We start from the raw sequence: 21082 nt of genomic DNA, 5'->3' as shown, positions 1-21082 counted from the left end.
AGACTGCTAGCCCGCTACACTGTTAGCCCGCCCACTTCACACTGCTAGGTAATGTATCATAACATTTTTATGTTCAATCAATAAAGTTTTAGATTTTAGCCCGCTGGCCCGCCAGCCCGCCAAGTTCACACTGCTAGCCCGCTACACTGCTAGCCCGCCCACTTCACACTGCCAGGTAATGTATCATAACGTTTTCATGTTGAAGCAATAAAGTTTTAGATTTTAGCCCGCTGGCCCGCCAGCCCGCCCAGTTCACACTGCTATCCCGCTACACTGTTAGCCCGCCCACTTCACACTGCCAGGTAATGTATCATAACATTTTTATGTTCAATAAATAAAGTTTTAGGTTTTAGCCCGCTGGCCCGCCAGCCCGCCCAGTTCACACTGTTAGCCCGCTATACTGCTAGCCCGCCCAGTTCACACTGTTAGCCCGCTAGACTGCTAGCCCGCCCAGTTCACACTGTTAGCCCGCTAGACTGCTAGCCCGCTCAGTTCATACTGTTAGTCCGCTAGACTGCTAGCCCGTTAGCCCGCGTACTTCACGGACATTTTTCTCGAATAGCTCTGTAGATAGAGCGCGGGACTTATAATCTCGATGTTGTGGGTTCGATCATGCTTTTTGTATTATTGTAAATTACTTGTTTCTTTTATGAAAAATTGTAAAATTTGTTGCTGCGTTATCTTCTCAACTTCTCAACATAACAATCAAACATTGATCGCAGAATTCCAAGAAAAGATGTATTACATCAACACTTCGCGTATGAACAACTTATTTGAATATGTTTCAATGACTTGTATATATTTGTTTATTCTCTTTTTTTCCTTGACAAACTATTTAAACTGAAATAAAGTAATTTTAGTATAACTTTGAAGATTTGATACAATAACAAGAACTCGACTTTTGTTTTGTATGAATAATTGATAATGAAGCCAATTAAGTTTCCACTTCATAACGAAAGCAGAAAATCGATCCAATTCTCCTGCCAATTAATTAGTAGAGGTGGAATTGTTGCAAGCCGTATAGGTATATATAGTACAAAAATATACATTCTCATATAATATTCAAACTTTCTTTTTACCTTTTTTACCTTCAAAGGAAAACAAAATTAAAAGCATAGCTTCTCTTAATGTAAGTACATGTAAATTATCTGCATTAAAAATGAAATTTAATTGATAATAAAGGACTGGAAAACACTACCCCTATTTAGAATTTACAATAAACAACATCAATAAACATATTTAATAAAATTAATATGTAAAACATTTCTAGGCATAACAACAATTGTTGTTTTTTTTTTTTTTTTTTTTTTTTTTTTTTGTTGTTGTTTTTTCAACTGATTCATGAATTTACAACGTCAATTTTTAGTACAGATTATTATTGATTATAATTGTTTCAACTTGTATATAAAACAACAATAAACTCCACTGAGGTCCAAAGCCTAAAAATATGAAATTTGAATTTTTTACATAGATCAGTTTAAGCACTTATGCACATTGTATTGTATTGTATTGCAAAACTAAATTGAAAATCGTACTTTGTGATATTTTAACCATATTTGAGCGAAAAGCGTTGAAACGTATTTCAATTTTGAATCATGTTTCACAATTAGAATAATAATTCTGGAAAAAAAAACAGAATAAGTGAATGTTCTGAAACTTTAGATTCATAGTTATCAGTCATGGGCCTACACCTACATCTACACATACATCTTCATCACATAGAACATTGACCTCGAAAAATTATTTCAAGTCCCGTCATATCAATAAAAACCTCAGTGGAATCACTTTAAGTAACTTTTCATTACATCCATTTTATATCAGTCAAAATAGTACTGGTAAATTTATCTGAGTTATTTGCATGGGTCCCATTACCAATGCTAGTAAGAAAGAGATTGTTCTTGTGTTATATTTAAAGGCTCATTATATGAATTAGTATTGTGTATGGAAGTCAAAATACTTCTTTCTTTACATTTTGCTACCGTTTAACACATTACTGCACAATAAGTGCTACTTTCTTCACTTGTTAAACATCTATCATTTACTCTAAATGCATTATCAAAACATATTTGAAACATATTTGACATTTTTAAAGAACTGAAAATAAAAAGGATTTTTGGGGCATAATGTGCCTTTAAAGTATATACTTGTGTATGTATACGTGTAAGATTTGATGCAATCTGATCAGATTATTGATTCTAGCATAACATTTCTTTTGAACATTGGTATTTACGCATGGGTTAGTTCTTGATATCATCAGCGCTTGTGTTCATTTTCGGAAGTAATCAAAGAGAGATGTTGTCGATGAATGAAATAACATGGTCAATTATTGTTGCCCTTCGAGAAATTCCTTTCATTTCAGATGTGTAAATAGGTTTGTAAATAGTAAAACATGTTTGTATAAAACTGAAATGACAATCAGCAACGGTTTAAAACTCTTTAATATGCGACTCCTGTATACATTCTGCTGCGTTAAAATTCTAATGTGATGAACTCCCGTATACATTCTGTTATGTAAAACATTTAATGCGATGAACCCCCGTATACATTCTACTATGTAAAAAAATTTATGTGATGAACTCCCGTAAACATTCTGTTATGTAAAAAAATTAATGCGATGAACTCCCGTATACATTCTGCTATGTTAAAAATTTAATGCGATGAACTTTCGTATACATTCTACTATGTAAAAAGTTTAAAGTGATGAACTCCCGTTTACATTCTGCTATGTAAAAAATTTAATGTGATGAACTCCCGTATACATTCTGCTATGTTAAAAATTGAATGCGATGAACTCCCGTATACATTCTGCTATGTAAAAAAATTAATGTGATGAACTCCCGTATACATTCTCCTATGTTAAAAATTTTAATGTGATGAACTCCTGTATACATTCTGCTATGTTAAAAATTGAATGCGATGAACTCCCGTATATATTCTACTATGTAAAAAATTTAATGTGATGAACTCCCGTATACATTCTGCTATGTAAAAAAATTAATGTGATGAACTCCCGTATACATTCTGCTATGTTAAAACTTTAATGTGATGCACTCCTGTATGCGTTTTATTTTACAATTTAGTGGGCATATGGATACGTTTATCTAAAATGCACGTGCTTGTTATAAGGTGGCTCACTAAAAAACTCTTTTATATTATACATGATGTACAAGTAACTACCAATGTGCGTGTCAGCAAAATATCTACTATAGATATGAGATATGTGCTTATATAAAACAAGCATTTCCTTACCTAGATTTTATATAATTAAATTCTTAAAGCACAAGTCTGAGTGATAATAGCTTGTTTGCATGTCAGCAAGAATGTTTCAAAAGTCATAAATAATATTTGAAAATTGTATAAGCTGCTCCTAATGAGATTTAAACCGGACTAGCTTTTTAACTTCTAACAGTAGCATCTATTTCACTATTCTAGCAATCATCTTTGCAGACGCTTGTTTGCAGCTGGCGGTTATGTAATGTATTTTGTAGAAATTTTTCAACATTTCATCCTTCGGGAGCAAAAGACTTAAAACAGATAGTTGAAAATTACATAGTCATTTCATTGACTGTGTTCATGAGAGATACTGGAGACTTCAACATTTTCTCACAACCTTAGCAATATTAACATTATAAAGAAAGCAGGGAATAGCTGTTGGAAGGGAAACTTTCATTATGCCTATATACTGGAAGTTTCATCAAAATTGTCTGAACACTCCTTGCCAAGAAAACGTCAATGCCTTACAATGAGCGGCGTACTCTGATATTTTTCCAGCCACTTTGTATTAAAATACAGACGTAGGGAATGTATTACAAGCAATATACACAGCTAAAATGAACACAAATAAAATGATGTCAATGTGAGGCTTATATGTACTTTAACTTTTACATTCCTTTTCTAAAGTTCTCATGTTTGAGTGAGATTACATATTATTACCCCTCACCTTTTTCGTAATGTTAATTTCCCATAGGCCTCTGGGAGTTATTCTTACTGTGAATGCAGGTGTACCACATGACTAAGAATTTTCTACTGTTACATAGGTATTAGGTAACATTTTTTTTTAACAGTATAAAATCTGGTAACGTGGTCAATTTTCTAAATAAAATGAAATAAAATGGCCGCCATTTTTCTCTCGATTCATTCTTATTTTAGACGACAGGGCATCACCAAAGTAACTATGACTTTCATAAAATTTAGTTCTTTGCACCCTACAGTAGAGTTCTTTTCGCGTATAAAATATCTTTTTGTTGAATAGTCAAAAAGTAAACATCCGTTTTCAACGGAAGTAATTGTAATGTGAATAATTTTGTGTCAAACTGGAACATACAGACGATTAAAGCATGCAACAAAAAGCATGCAACAAAGGTTTATTTAACAATTTTAACCAGTGAAACAGACATCTGTTGGATAGCATCGTTATTTTGTAAATGCACTTTGTCAAAAACTATGCCAAGAATATTCTGGATACAGAAGGATCAGATTTCACAGATCATAACCTTATAAATGGGTTAGTGTTTTGTTTTCTAAATAAAACACAGCCTATTGTATGTTTATGACTGGTAAAAGGAAAACCGCTTCTCAAGTAGGCCTACAGTACACTTAAAACTTGCAAGGTAAGGACAGTTTAGTTATTGCTACTCTTGGTTTATTTTTGTAAGTTAGATTTAGTTGACAAATTCAGATCATCATAGTATTTGTTCGGGGTAATAAAATAAATAACATATGGGTTTGTGTGTAACAGTAAAAATATCATCCCTCGTGAAAATACTGTTACCCTCGGCTAAAAAGTAACAAGGTGTGTAATCTAGAAAAAAAATAGTTGTGTAAACAAGAAAATAACTAGTTGTGTAAACTAGAATAACTAGTAGTTTGAACTAGAACATGATAAGTATAAAATAAAAAAGACATTCGCATAAACTTCCTATAAACATCCTATTATTAAATAGAATAAATATTTGGCTTTGAGTTTCCCAAACAATTAAAAAAAAATATTGATGAGAATGTTACTATCCCTCAATCTGTCACGTTGACGTAAACTTGTCAACATAGTGATTTATGTGTGCCATTGCTAAAAGAAAACTGTATAAGTGAATATGCGTCCACCTCCTCGATTACATTTGTTCACATAGACTTTCAATGCCAACACATGGTAACCTTTGTTAAATGTTGTTTTAACGTGCATGGTCTGATTTTATACAATATTTTTAAAAAAAAAACACACACACAACACATATCTACACTTAAAAATGATCAATATTGCTATAAGTACATATAAGTAGTATAGGTACAAAAACCAAATTAATACTGCTGCGATAAAATCAAAACAAAAACAGAATAAGTAAAATTTACTTCACCTTATAGAATGCAGAATCCTTAATTCCATACAGTAAATTTTATTCTTTGAGCACAGACTAGCTCATTTATTGGAATGAAATCAACACCAGAAAAAGCAATCCGTTTTATTCTGCTGGGATGTCTCTGATCAATAATATTCCAACTGGTAAAACACCAAACTATTGTTAGATACTTGAATCTCGAAAACTGTTTCATCATTTTTATATCCCGGCTATATCATCTATTGATTCATTTCACATTGTTTATAGAGTTGCACTAAAATGTTATGGTATTATATGAATATTATCATTTAATCATAACAGGACTGGTGCCTGTATATACATTAGGAACACTGCTCCATTATTATCATGTAAATTAAAACGTTTGTATGTTTGCTTATATATTGATATTAAAGTCGGTTTACATTTCAATTTATAGAATTGGCAATAATCTTACTATGAACACGAGTCAATGATATATTTGTTACACAAGAGATTACTTTGTACACATCCTATATTCCATTGTTCAACGATATATAATCATTAAAAAATCGCAATGATGAGTAAAAACATGGAAATAAATAGTTCCCTTTTGTCTAGCTGGTCCACCATTAACGCAGGGATCGTTGGTTTTGGACTTTCCGGTTCACGACAACATTTGGAAGTAAAGCAATAGTTCTGATCAGGTCCAGAATGGAGATTCAGTGGAGATTTATATATGTTGCAAATGTTGCATGTAGTTCTGTTTTACAATATGTATATCAATATGAATAATTTAACAGTGAAAACGTTCAATTTAATACGCAAAAATATTTCAGTTTTACCAAACCAATTGAAAGCTTAGCATGTATTTAAAAAGATAGAGAGATAAATGTAAAAACGTTAATAAGGTTCATCTTTTTATTCATATAACATATGTAATGTAATATTTTTGTAAGAGATAATTTAAGGAGAATTCATTTTTAAAACAGTTAAATTAATAGATAAATACATGTGTATATTACTGTGTACATATTTTTATATATAAATAAATGAAAAAGCCCAGATCTAAAATTTCTCCAAAAAAGACGTTTTATTTTGCTTGTATTTGCTATGATGTTAAAGTAAACATGCATTCTACCAATTTAGAAATCAGAAGTCTAGACCAAGATTAACATATTTCTTTCATGCAGATAAATTACTAGTACATGTACGATCTATGTAAAGTTCAATCTCGAATCATTATCTTTCTTTTGAATGAAAACTAAACATTACAGAACTTCAATCAGATGTATATCAACAGTACTGAACGTGGGTGAGATGTACATGTACATCAATCGCAAATAACGTAAATTAGATTTCGTTAACCGATGAAGTGTATGTCAATCGTAAATAACGTAAATGAGATGTACATTAACCACACATAACGTGAACGAGATGTACATTAACCACACATAACGTGAATGAAGTGTACATCAACCACACATAACGTGAACGAGATGTACATTAACCACACAGAAAGTGAACACATAACGTGAACGAGATGTACATTAACCACACATGACGTGAACGAGATGTACATTACCCACACATAACGTGAATGAAGTGTACATCAACCACACATAACGTGAACGAGATGTACATTAACCACACAGAAAGTGAACACATAACGTGAACGAGATGTACATTAACCACACAGAACGTGAATGAAGTGTATATCAACCACACATAACGTGAACGAGATGTACATTTACAAATTAAAGTAATTAACGTTATTGACAGGAAACTAATCAGGGTACTTAAATAATGTCTTCTTTTACAAAACACTCCGAAACTGATATTAATACAACAATGTTGATTTCCAATGTTATTGTCGAAATATGTTTCATATTTACAAAAGTCACACACACACAAACAAAACACAGCAAAACACAAAAACAAAAAATGCTCAGTGTAAAGTGTCTTTTCCTTCGGGGCCAATTATTTTGAATTCTACAATTGAAAGTTCTCGTTAATTGTATTAGATTATTTTGTTTCATCAAAATAAGCCATTAGTATCGTAATTTCCCTGGTGTAATTTCAATATATTCTATCAATCTTATTTGCCATTGATTGACTGTATAAATATGATGATGTCATTTCGTGTAAATCAATAAAACAGAATGTTTGAATCGTGGAATAAAACAAAATCTTTAATAATTATAACATATTACTGGAGATAACTGAAAAAAATGTGACTTTACATTAATTTTCTCACATAATAGACAAACATGTGACTTTCTATAAGGACGGTAATAACTGGGTATAACGGTAATAACAGTGTATTACGGTAATAACAAGGTATAACGGTTATAACAAGGTTTAACGATTATAACAGTGTATAACGATAATAACAAGGTATAACGGTAATAACATGGTATAACGATTAAAACATGGTATAACGATAATAACAAGATATAACGATAATAACAGGAAATAACGGTAATAACAAGGTATAATGATAATAACAGTGTATAACGATAATAACAAGGTATAACGGTTATAACAAGGTATAACGATTATAACAGTGTATAACGGTAATAACAAGATATAACGATAATAACAGGAAATAACGGTAATAACAAGGTATAAGGATTAAAACAGGGTATAAAAATAATAACATGGTACTAGTATAACGATAATAACAGAGTATAACAGTAATAACAAGGTATAAAGATAATAACTGTGTATAACGATAATAACAGTGAATAACGGTAATAACAAGGTACAATGGTTATAACAGTGTTTAATGGTTATAATATGGTATAACGGTATTATCAAGGTATAACGATAATAACAGTGTAAAACGATAATTACAAGGTCAAATGGTAATAACAGTATATAACGGTAATTACAAGGTATAACGGTTATAACAAGGTATAACGATAATAACATGGTATAACGGTAATAACAGGGTATAACGGTTATAACAGTGTACTAGACTACCTTCTTCCGCGCTAAACTACCAAAGCATTTCCCGGGATCAAACCCACGCCAGAGAGGTAACTGGATTAGAAGTCATCGACTCTAACCTCTCACGGAGGCGGTTTAATATCAAGATATAACGGTTATAAAAGGGTATAACGCTAATAACAAGATATAATGGTAATACCATAAGCTTGATTCATTTAAACAAATATATTAAATGCTGTGGAAATATATTTGCAGGATCGCTCTTCAGCTCCCTAAAATCGTTTTTATTTTGACTTCCAAACGCATGCATATCATTTCTTAATACAAGAACCAATGTGTAGAGAGATACTCAAAATCTTTTTAATGCTGCTTTAAATGTCTTAAGCAATGTAAGAATAAAAATATGTTTGTAAAGGAGAGCCGATGGTGGTTCAAGTTTTACATGTCTTTAAAGCTCTGTTTTATACGAGTAATAACATTCATTTTTCACTTCCATATTAAACCCGCGATAACAGACTTATCTTTCAAATAAATGTTTAATTCAAGCTGACAAGATTCTGACAAGAATCTATAATTTGGCGCCGTTGTTCCACATCAAAGATCATGAGAGTCACATATTTTGTATTGAAAATATAAGCTCAATGTACAATTCTTTCAGACTGATAATAAGCAAGCTACACTAATTGCAAGATGACGATGAAAATAATTTTTTAACCATTTCAAATGTTCTCCAAACACTCATTTTCGTCCTCGTCGTTCAATATTACTGATGAATTTGATGTTTTGCAGGAATAACTAAGACCAAGATCTATATAATACAGAAGTAATTTCATGTAAGAACAACTTGATTTCCCTTGATTTTCTAATCTTGAGCAATAAACAGTTCCTAAATTAATCTCTGGAAATAGAAAGTATTAGATTAATGTCTGGTAAATAAAAGTTTCTCATCCTTACAGCACTATCATGTTTGATGTTCCTATGACAATCATGTCTGTCATTCTTTATTGCACATTTATAACGTTCCCTATTTGACGGTTTGATAAACACCGATTATATGCATAACAAAAGAAACAGCTAACGCCGAGATGTAAACTCATGATCATAACATTTTTTAATATTGCTAATTTACAGACATTTCCTGAAATAATACATTAAGATATTAGCAAAAAAGTAAATTTTAACGCGGGATCATCATGATCTGAATCCTTGCATAATTAGAGAAAGTTGTAAACGAAAAAAATCTATGGAAAAACCTTTCGGGGGGGTCACCATCCTTTTTAAGTTATCTACCCTGAAAATTGTTTTGAATGTTTGATGAAATGATAGATTTTTTTCCTCCACTTAAGCCCTTTTTGAAGAAAATGCAGCATATTTACTTATAGAAGCATAGAAGAAAAGTCTGTTAAAAAGAATTGTTTTAAACTTGTATTTTGATTGAAAATGAAATAACAAAAATATAACTTGAAACAATAAGGTGTCGGTTTGCTTGGTTTTGAGTTATCTGCTCTTACTTTTTTTATTCGCTTTATTCGCCTTTTAAACATAGAGTCATCCCAAAATTATACACCACCGATAATACTGTATTACTTAAGTTAAAGCGTTAACATTGTTTTTGTGATACTCTTATAGTTACTTATTGACGAAAGTATTTTCAAAAAAAAATTCCACTAACTTGTAAGTTTATATGTCATACTTTTCTTTTGATGTTCTTTTAGGAAACGTTTGTGCAATTTCTATTTACCCAAAACGAATAAGGGAGTTCTAGATCAGTAGTTTATTTTGTTTAAGCTTATTTTACCTGATTAAGTTGTGTCTCTATTGTGAAAAAAGTTGTAGGATCATTTCAGGCACTTTTAAGTTCGCTCCCTAGATGAAACAAGAAATATTGTACAGGCAAAGGTAGCACATAATCAATAAACATAAGAGAGATGGTAAATTCTTGGTGTGTTTGGTACTAAGATAATGTCTATTGTCTCGTAGTTATGCTGTGGTAAATAATTCATCAATAGGAAACATTGCGTGTGTCAGATATCATCATTTTATCAGTCACGCAACATTTAAGTGTAAGAAATGTGAAAATATGTGGCCTAAAGAACTACCAATATGTTCTGTACGTTTGATATCTCTCTAATTTCAAATGCATGAACAGTTTGAGAAAATAAAACACAATCTGAGAAAAGCACTATTTATATCACTTTTAACAAAATAACATTTATAAATTTTAACTTTGCGTTGCAGGCGTATATGTTTGATGTAGATATGGTAAGGTAGTTGCAAACCTGGTAGATATGTATTTCTTATGTAACGTTCGTATTTGTCATATAAGTATGAAACTTGATACTTTGATTTGTTTAAACATATTAACTCATAAATGTATTAAATAAATTTAATTGTACTTGGACCAAGGACCCTGGGTTAAGAGGCCAGACAACTGTACCACTACGCTACCGCTACTCTTTCAGATTACACAAAGATACAAGTGTAGTTGATGTTTTGCAAGTGTAGTTGATGTATTGTAATTTCACGAATCGGAATTAGTATGTCTCGATAAGATTGCCAGCTTTTGGTCCACAATTTTGAACCTATGAAAACTAATCTTTTGTTTAATAATAAATCTTAAAAACGGCACATTTTAAAGGCCTTGAAATTGAATAGGATGAATATGTAAAATGTTTTCCATAATAAACTAAGTACACTTCATTCAAAACTGTTTTAAAATACTTCCGAAAAAAGAACCGAAAATTCAGTTAGTTTGTTTCTTCCCTGAACGATGAAAGATATTTGATTATGCAGGATTTTATATATGATGTCTACCTCCTCTACCACCAAGTTGTATTCAAAATTCAAAATTTATTTGGGAAACAGTGATGCCATAGAACCAAAAATACATAACACCACTATAACATACTTCACTAGTAATAATATAACAATAATAAAGATCAACAAGGCATAGGCAACGTTCACAGGACGCCGCCCCCGACACACCCAAGCAGAACACCCAGAAGGCACCAAACAAGCACCCGGAGTGGACACAAGGGCGAGACATGTAATGTGAAATAATATAAACAAAAACAGGCCCCTAAGGGAATTAAAGGGAGAAGGGCTGTACGGGTTAAAAGGTGGGGAGGGGGGTTAAAAATGGAGGGGGGAGGGGGAAGAGAAAATACCTACCGTCAACGACAATCCAACGAGACAGACATCACAAAACATGTAAACATCCAAAAACAAGTAACATCACAGACAAGAAAAACACGTGAAGGAACACAAAGGGGTACCGCCTTGGAACGGTCAGTGGTAGTCAAACCACTGGGGAGTTTAAACCGGTTTTAGGCGCGCCAAACCTCACTCTTAGCCCCAATATGTTCCTGAATGACACGAAAATGTATATAAAATGAATCCCGGCCAAGTGAAATTCTAACAATGGTCATGGTTACATTAGACAAAATAATAAAACACATACAAAATTATGTAAATATGTAGAAAAAGTTACTGCCTAATGACCATTACTAAAGTACTCGATGCCTTAAAGGAAGGCAGAGCAACAAGAAAATCACCTACAAGGGCCCGACGAAGCAAGGCAGAAGACGAACATTAAGACAATTCAGTCCCCAAAGGCTTTAAGAACTGTCCATCATAGAGTCTCCCACTTGGTCCGTCAGATGTAATCAAAAGAGGAAAGCGTAGCGACCAACTGTAAAAGGGTTGAACACCAAGCATGCGGTATGCCTTAAAATAATTGGGTCATAACCTCTTTTAATAAACCGTTTGATAATTTTAGTGAAGACGGCAGAAAAATTACTATGACCCATGATCCTACGAAGTTTGTAAACCACATCTCCATAGAAGTCAGGCTTGGTAATACCTTGTCGTAAAAGAGTTTTTAAATTACAATTAAATTTTAAAACCAAGTCTGAATTACGATGGTAAAACTTAGTAAAATATTTACGCAATTTATGATAGCGATAACCTTGTTTAAGAAGTTTGTTAGTAATAAATAAATTGCGTTCATTAAAATCATCAACACGACTGCACGCCCTAGCAAATCTAATTAATTGAGAAATATACACCCCATATGATGTAGCATGAGGTACATCTCCATCTAAATGTGGATAGTTAACAATGTTAAAATCAAAATCATCTCTTTTATCGTTGATTTTAGTAACTATAGTATTGTTAATGATAGAAATGTTTAAATCTAAAAAAGATGTAATAATGTCTGAAGAGTTAGTTTTATTCAATTTAAGTTCACTGGGATATATTTTAGAAACCAATTGATCGAAATAAGGATTATTCATGTTAAAAATATCATCTAGGTAGCGGGAAGTGTTGTTAAATGCGTGTATAATTTCCTGATGCGAAGTAGGGGAAAGACTTAACATAAAATCCCTCTCATAACAAAAAAGAAATAAATCAGCTATCAGGAGGGCACAATTAGTTCCCATTGGAATGCCTATTACCTGATTGAAAACTGTATTACCAAACCTGACTAAAATGTTATCTAATAAAAACGAAAGTGCTTTACAAACTTCGTCACAGGTCCACATTGTATATTGTTTAATGATAACGTTGGTAAAGAAAGCCTTCTTTGAATTGCAAGCAAGAAACGTGACCTGTTCTCTTGCAAATGTTTTTTGAATTAAAGATACTAATTTATCATTTATAAGATTATGCGGCAATGTTGTATATAAGGTAGAGAAATCGTAAGTACTTACAGATGAAGCTTGATAATTCTTAACTTTAAACTTATCTAAAATTTCAGTTGAATTTTTAATAGACCAAAACAGATTTTTGCCCGTATTTTCATAAACAGTTTCACAGTATCTAATTACATGTGTCTTGATGGCAGTAAGACAAGAAGTCAATCAAATAGAAAGATTACTGGTAGTCCAAGATAAAGAATTAGCAATAAAGCGGGCTTTATATGGATGTTTATGTAATTTTGGAATCCAGTACATGATAGGAAGTTTAAGCTCTTTAATCGTACACTTACTTGTCGTATTCCACGCATAAATGAAATGTACTTAAATCATATTTCGGTGAATAGTGTTTATTATGCGTTTGCTTAGCTTTCGGAAAATAAAATACAATAATTTTCTCAGCTCTTTATGGTCGTTAAATTTTCTTTGAATTTTACCCTCAAATAAGAAAAGCGTGATCTTAATGCATAAATCCAAGGAAACTATACTTGCTATTATTTTAAAAAATAATTGAGATTTTGAAAATACTTGGTACAAATGTTCACAAAATGAGACGATGTGTCACGTGCAACAACCAGTTCCCTGCCTCGAGAGGGTCAAAGTCACTCTTAGAGATCAAAGATTAACATATTCTACATAGAGTACATTTGGTCTCCGATCCATAACTTCTTCATAGATGAAGGGATTCTGAAATCACTTGGCACAAATGTTCATAATAATAAGAAAATATGTCGTGCGCAACACCCAGATTTCTACCTCCAAGGTCAAGTTCACACTTGCAGGTCAAAACTTAATATTGTCTGTTATAGGGCATATTTTGTTTCCTTTTCATAACATGCTCATCAATCAAGGGTTTTTGAAAATAATTTGATACAAATATTCACAATAAGAAGACGACGTGTCATGAGCAACACCAAGAGGCCTACCTTCAATGTCAAGGTCACACTTTGGGATAACAGGAGAATATTGTCTGTTCAAGGGTTTTTGCGGTGTCCGGTCTATAACTTTGTCTTCTTCTTTTCTCTTTTTTTATTTATACGGCGTTATTCTTAATTATAAATGGGACATTCTGACACTTGCTATATAAATATGACAGTATGTTTCCTTACAGGTACATTTAGCATCAGAAATTACTGTATTTCCGTTCTGTGGAAAGGACAAACATGTCTTTTATAATATTTTTATGATGAAGTTAGAATATATGAGATGCAAATCACACGAAGAAATTTAGAAACATGTAACAAAATGTAAATAAAGAAGTACTTTGACTTCCATAAAAATTAAACAAACGATAGTGTATGTATGTGGCCAATGAGTTTTCTTTTTTTTAAAAAAAACTGTGCAAAATACCCAAAATCAAAAAAAACAAATACAAGATTTTTTAGATTAAATTGAAATAGAAACAAAACCATAACTTTAGATTATATAAAAATAGATCTACATATACTGAATATAGAACTGCTCTTTAACAATTATGTGTTGTGTATGTTCTTTTTCCTCTAAATGAATAGATTTACTTATTTATTTCATTTGTTGAAAATTGTTTTGAGGACTAAATATTGCTAGGGCCGTAGTTATCGTCTTTGTCACCGGAGCTAATAAGTAATTCTTTTGGCGGCTCCATTTAAAACATATATAATGAATGGTTTATATACAATACACCGTTAATATAAACTGTCAATGTTTTAGATGTGGGTATAAATCATGTTTGTTATTTCAAGTTTGCATAATAATTTCTGACGAATGATGCTTGGCAGACAAAGATGGTGCAACTACAGGATGTAATGTAATGGAAACATGTAAGATTAGCCCAGTTTCATTTCAAGGCACGCCGTTAAAGATGTTGTCACACAAAAGTACAACGCAATTCCTTGAATTGTGATTTCTCAAGAGAAAATCTGATATCCTAAACAGATTGCATGTTGTTAAAACTGGCGACTATTGAATAACGCCAGACAAAAATGTCAAATTATTCTTCCTTTCTTCAATTACGTTCTGACGTGGCCCTGTAAACTTAAAGACAGTAAAATAGATCAATATCCGTTTTATTTTAAGAAGTGACAACACCCGAATATGTTGACGTTTTAATTTTGAACCTGTAAATATCACATAAAAGCGTCATTTTAGTCTTGATACAAAAAACAACATTAAAATTGATTTTAACAAAAGGTAAAATGTAAAAAGAAAAGAAGAATAATAATGGAAAAGCGAAAACAACAGAATTCATGCCACTGCTAAGTAGAACAGACGCGTTAAACAGACAATGTAAGAGATGAAGTTGTGAAATAAACTTTCAACCATTTTTCAAAATAAATAAACAAATATGTACATTCCAGTCTTAATAGCGAACAATATGCATAATCAAGGGAACGGTTGTGTCTGCAGCGATTGCTTCGGTAAATCAGTTGTTTCCGGCAAATATTCGGTTGTTAAAATGGGCATATCAATTAACAATTCTAATGTGCTTCATTTTATTTCTCTATTAAACAGACACTTCAATCTAACGATTAATTGCATGATATATGCACGGCACGAAAATGAATGCTTTAACGTCAGATGCACGGTCAATATATAATAAATGACGTCAGAAAAATTACTTCTCCGCTTAATTTAATGCAATATATTTTATTATATTTTTTATTACTAGTAGCATGTTAGAATGGAAATATATATTCAGTTTTCCTCCCTTGTAGTATAGTAATGCACGTTTTATCGTTCAAATGTTTAACATGGTAATTTATTAATTAGGCAAACCGGCTTTAGTTATTATATTATCTATGAACTAAATCTTCGTTACAGAGACAAACAAAATATTATTCTTTTTTAACTTCAAAGAAATAATTTTTTGCGTATGTATCAACTTTTCATCTTGTATTTTGGAAAAGTTCTTTCCCAAAATTTAAACAATAACTTTGTAAATGCAAGAAGTAGATATTTATCTCAAATTGAGAATTACATCAAATATTATGATTTTGATTACACAGCTGATTTTAGACCTAGCATTATGAATTCTGGGAATTCTCTCTTTCTCTCCCCGCACCCCCCCCCCTCCTCCTCCACACCTCTCTTTCCTTCTCTTTTTCTTAGGTTAACTAGTATCACTTAAACCATGTTAACTGAATGACTAAAACACAACACTAGCAATTAAAAATTCAAACATTACTGTAATTTTTGAGATTCTGAAAATATTCACAACTGCCTCTTATTTGTAATTTGGACGCTGTCGTAACTAACAATCGTCATTGTGTTCTGCCTCCCAATCTATTGATGTATTTCTTTCTAATATTTTTACCAAATAAATCATATTTATGGATGTTTTCTGATAAATGTTCCTGAAACGTTTTCATATTTGTCAGAGTATTTGGCATTAACGTTTGTCAGAATCGATTCGCTTCTGTTCGTGACTGTTTATTCTATTCAAAATATATGATGTCAGTTAAAGGTTATGATTATTTTTTGTGTTACACACATTTCTATGCAATATTGTAAGACATGTTAAACATCCAAATGACAAATCCGACATACATAGAAACATAAAGTAAAACATATACATAATAATGTATGTAATTACATTTCATATTTCAAACCTAAAACATATTCCACAGTTCAGTTGAAAGCATAGGGATTATAGTAAATGATTTGATGTATTGACCGCAGACACCTATGGCACAAAATGGGCGCAATTTGATGAAACACTTGGCATTTGTTGCAAGTGTAACAATAAGTAATACATATGTAACGCTTGTAAAATCAGTAACAATTTTGTAACAATTTTGCTTGAATTTCTTCCTTTGTATATTGAGTACATTTTGTGCCCAAATTATTATATATTCATAATTTTATTTCACTTTTTACGCTCGTAACATTTGTAACAATTCTGTAACTATGTAACAACCTGTAACAACCTTGTAACATATATGTTACCCTATTAATTCCGATTTCTAACCAATATTAAGGGCTAGTTCTGTAACATTTGTAACAATTACGTGTGAAATTTTCATTTCACTCTCAAGTCTCGTAACATTTGTAACAATGCTATAACAACTATGTAACGACCTTTGTTATTCGCGTGAATCCCCAACTAAAAGAAAATATCTATTATTAAAACAACCACATGTGTTTTCAAAGCCCCAAAATAATTTCAAAAATAAAAAATTAGAAAATTACATGAATAATTCTCCAATCATTTTCCCCACGTAGATAAGGCACTCGTTTGTTTTCGTCGAAACCAAACCTACCACCAAAGTAGTTGGGAAATTTAAAATTTATGATCACCCAAAACCCAAATGACCTGCACCTTTCGGGAAAAAAACCTGGTCGCCCCAAACACAGTTAAAAGTTCAAAACCCATTGACTAACCGGACGTGCTTAGGTTTAGCCTAAACTTTTATTATTCATAATTTTCAAATGTCCCGGTTGAGATATTTTTTCATTGCCAACAGATGATAACTAAATCAATTCCGCATTTTGTATAATTATGCAACACAAGACGATATAAACTGTGATGGTATGTATGAAATGCTTTAAAGACTTGCTATAAATAGATTCTTATTTTTCTTTATAAAGCAAAAACTTACTCTGACATGAAAAGTCTGTAAATAAAGAAGCCGAAAAAAGTTCGTTATTTCACTTCAACGTTCTATCTGACTTTATTCCCGCAGTATAATACAAGTTGAGGTCATCCTGTCTGGAGATAATAGAGAAGTCAAAAGTAATGTCCATCATAAAGAAGATACAGTAATTCACGTCCAATTTTATCTAAAGTCAGACTTGATGTCCGGTATCTCTCCACCCACAATATAATTGCCACTGACTTAATAATATATGATAATATACTGGAAGAGTACGACTTTAGCACATGTGTATCTTACAGATCTATCACAATATGTCGATAGTTGTTGTCGGTAAATTTATTCCAAAAGACATTGACCTATACCTTTGAACTGACCTTCAAATATAAATCTATTTTTTAAACTTCTGCTATCTTTTAAAAATATTATATACACCAAAAATTTAATAAATATATTTATTATATACTTAAAACTGTTATAAATGAATGATGAAATAAAATAAGTATTTTCATTTCCGTATTTTCACTAAAAAAACTTTTTCACTGCGTTGAACCGTATTTTTCCGTATTTCCACTGGTGTCTTGCTGGACTTCTTTCTTCTACATTCAGCCAATATATAAAATTTAATTCTTGTGGTATGAAAATTATCATATTTCAATTGTATCTACTGCTACTCATGAAATATTTATTTTTATACCACCCGATGAAAATGAATCTTGTATTTATAAAAATAGCTTAAATACCCTCGATAAATTACTAGAACAGCAGTGTTTTTCCGGGGTTTAAATATAATTTGTTGTTGTTGTTTTATTCTAGTTTTAATTCTAAAAATCACATCAAAAGTTTGATGAATACTTGATCTTTTTCACACTCGACATCTTAATTCATCAGATCCAATCAGTTTCCTTATGAATAAAATGGTAGCTGTGACCAATCTTTTAATTTAATCTTGCCAAGATAAATACAAAAAGCAAACGTATAAAGCCATATGTCTCTCTATATCACGAGCAAAACGTCTCTGGAGGAAGGCATTATAACCTTTGTAAGTAAACAATATTCATTTCTTAGACCAAAGCAAAAGATAGAGATGCCCATCTATACAATCAATATTCATATTGTAAATAGCTCATAAAAAAGCACAGTGGATATTAGCCAAAAATAAATTTCGCATGAAATTATTTATTGATTTGTCATGACGTTTCACAATTTACTTATTTACGTTTCCAGGTAGAGGTTGCATGAAATTCAACTGAAAGATACAGTTAACAGTTGTGTGTAAACATATGACTAGCGGACTACTTTGGACGGTAAAAACATTGAATAAAGCATTCTGCTGAATCTAGATACTAAAAATCAAATAATTATAGATGAAAAATATGTTGCTTTTTTTAATTTCTATGATATAATTGCTCTTTAAACGACATACAAAATACACAGTCTTTCTTATTTTGCGTTTATAAATATGTTACTTTCCTAGAAACCAATGAGTCTGAATCTAAAACAATAATCGCATTGAACGAAAACTATTGACAGTATCATTCTCGTATTCTTCACTGAATTTTAGTAGTTAATAGATTGATTTTTTAAATTACTGAACTTGAGTGGTGAACAAATTAACTTTATTATGTTTGAGTAGTACATGGATTAACTTTACTGAATTTGATTAGTGCATATAATTTCTGGATTTGAATAGTGTAAAGATTAACGTTACCCAATCCTACTGTAAAACGTTTATTATTCAACATTATTGAATACCTTTAATATGTCATTTTACTCTCAAATATGGAAGATTTAATGTTCCTAAATAAATCTAATATTGCGTAATCGATCCTATGATTATTATAAAAGGTTTTCTAACTCATGCATATTTGATGTACAATTCATACGTATCTTGTTTGAGGATTTCCCTACAGGATCACAGTTAAATGTATTTGTGATTATCTAACTGATGAAGACAACTATAAATTGGAAAATTGCAGGTTCATTTACATCAAATTTGATCTCAAGATTTATCTGTTTAACGTGAAAATACTTCAATCAATAAAGCTGTATTTATTATAACATTATATTTACTGTGTATTTAGAAGTTTGATATTGCTCTATTGTTTAAGATGGCATGGCCAATTTTCATGACATTTAAACCTTCTCTGCTTTATTAAATACTTTTCATAATTAGCAGACACAGGAAGAGGATAAAAATCTCGAGACTTAAAAAATTGTTTGGCAAAATTAAAATATATATGCTACACCACATTTGACTTGTTTGAATGCTGTACCTTTATTTGGATGGACAACATTTTGCAATGTAAATAAAAACGTTTTGTTAAATCAAAAAGATAGTATGCATTACTTTCTGTATATACTTAAGTTTACTCTTATTTGAATTTTAAATGTCCTGTGATTTAAAAAGTGTAAATGAAATTTGAATTAGCCTTTTAGAGCCTTTGGTGTTTGAAGTTATATCTAAGCACTTTGTGGGTCAAATTTGTAGTTGAACCAGGTAATTCAAAAGTCAAGGTCAAATTTGAATTAATCATCAAATCAGACTTGTCTTAAGTGCTCTTTTGTGAAAAAAATAATAAAACCATACATATCGCAGTTATGTAAATTTATGCAAACTTATATAATTTGACCCTGACGGTCAAGGTCAATTTAAGGTGAAGATCAAATTTTTTTTACGTGAAGGCCTTGCCAAAAGGGTTGTTGAGTCCATGAATGAATACAATCCATCAAGAAATTAAGAATATAATGGTTAGCCTTAAATTTTCTGGGCGGCAACAGCAACTGGAACGACAACCTAACTGTAGCAATAAATGATAGGGTTTATAAATAATTACAATCAAATTAGAAAGAAACGGCAAAATTGAAAATGGTCCCGGCTTTGTTTGATGGAATCTTGTCATAAATAGCATTGGTCAGTACAACATCATCCCCCGGAATCTGATTTAGCAGTATTGAACATTTATTTATGACTATGGTGAAATGTTGGAGATGTGAGCAGAAATCACTATAGAAGCTGACAAGAAGATAAACATATTGATTTACTGAATTCGTAAGAGATAAAGCCATGATACAACTTGTTCCGAATTCTTGCTAAGTGCCATTATGCGCCTTTCAATGCCACTTATTAAACTGACAATGACACCTTATTTTTACTTTGTTTTAAGATAAACAGCAAATGATCGAAACAAAAGTTCAGAATATAATATAAGTAAATACAGATTCTGTGTCTTAAGCTTCAAGTGCGTCTTTGTTTCTACTTTCTTTCAAATATTAATTAGTTGCAACGCGTTCTATAAATAAGTTTATTAGAGTTGAATGATTTCTTGTTTAGAGATTGTTTCGGGTTTTGTTATGTTTAAATTTTCAACTTTATGTTTTCTTCACAAATGAGTCATCTTCAATTGCATTACAAGAAACTAATTCAGTTCTATGACACCGCATTATGTTTTCAGAATTGATGTCTCTCACATTTGAGATTTAATTTAATCTACAAAAATTAATCACTTTATAAAGATTTAATTAAATTCAGACGTAAAAAGAGATTATTACG

General features: G+C 31.4%; 1 protein-coding gene across 1 annotated transcript in view; it reads right to left on the bottom strand.

Moving 5' to 3' along the window:
- Nucleotides 1-5483, bottom strand: part of LOC132720155 (uncharacterized) — a 45749-nt gene extending 40266 nt beyond the window's left edge. The window contains exon 1 of the mRNA XM_060704201.1: nucleotides 5352-5483. The gene's annotated coding sequence lies outside the window, so the exon portion shown is untranslated. The remainder of the gene's footprint in view (nucleotides 1-5351) is intronic.
- Nucleotides 5484-21082: the final 15599 nt, after the last annotated feature.

This window comes from Ruditapes philippinarum, unplaced genomic scaffold (assembly GCF_026571515.1).
Source record: "Ruditapes philippinarum isolate M1 unplaced genomic scaffold, ASM2657151v2 ctg1364_1_1_1_1, whole genome shotgun sequence".
NCBI classification, from domain to species: Eukaryota; Metazoa; Mollusca; class Bivalvia; order Venerida; family Veneridae; genus Ruditapes; species Ruditapes philippinarum.
This window is presented reverse-complemented; position numbering and strand designations above follow the sequence as displayed.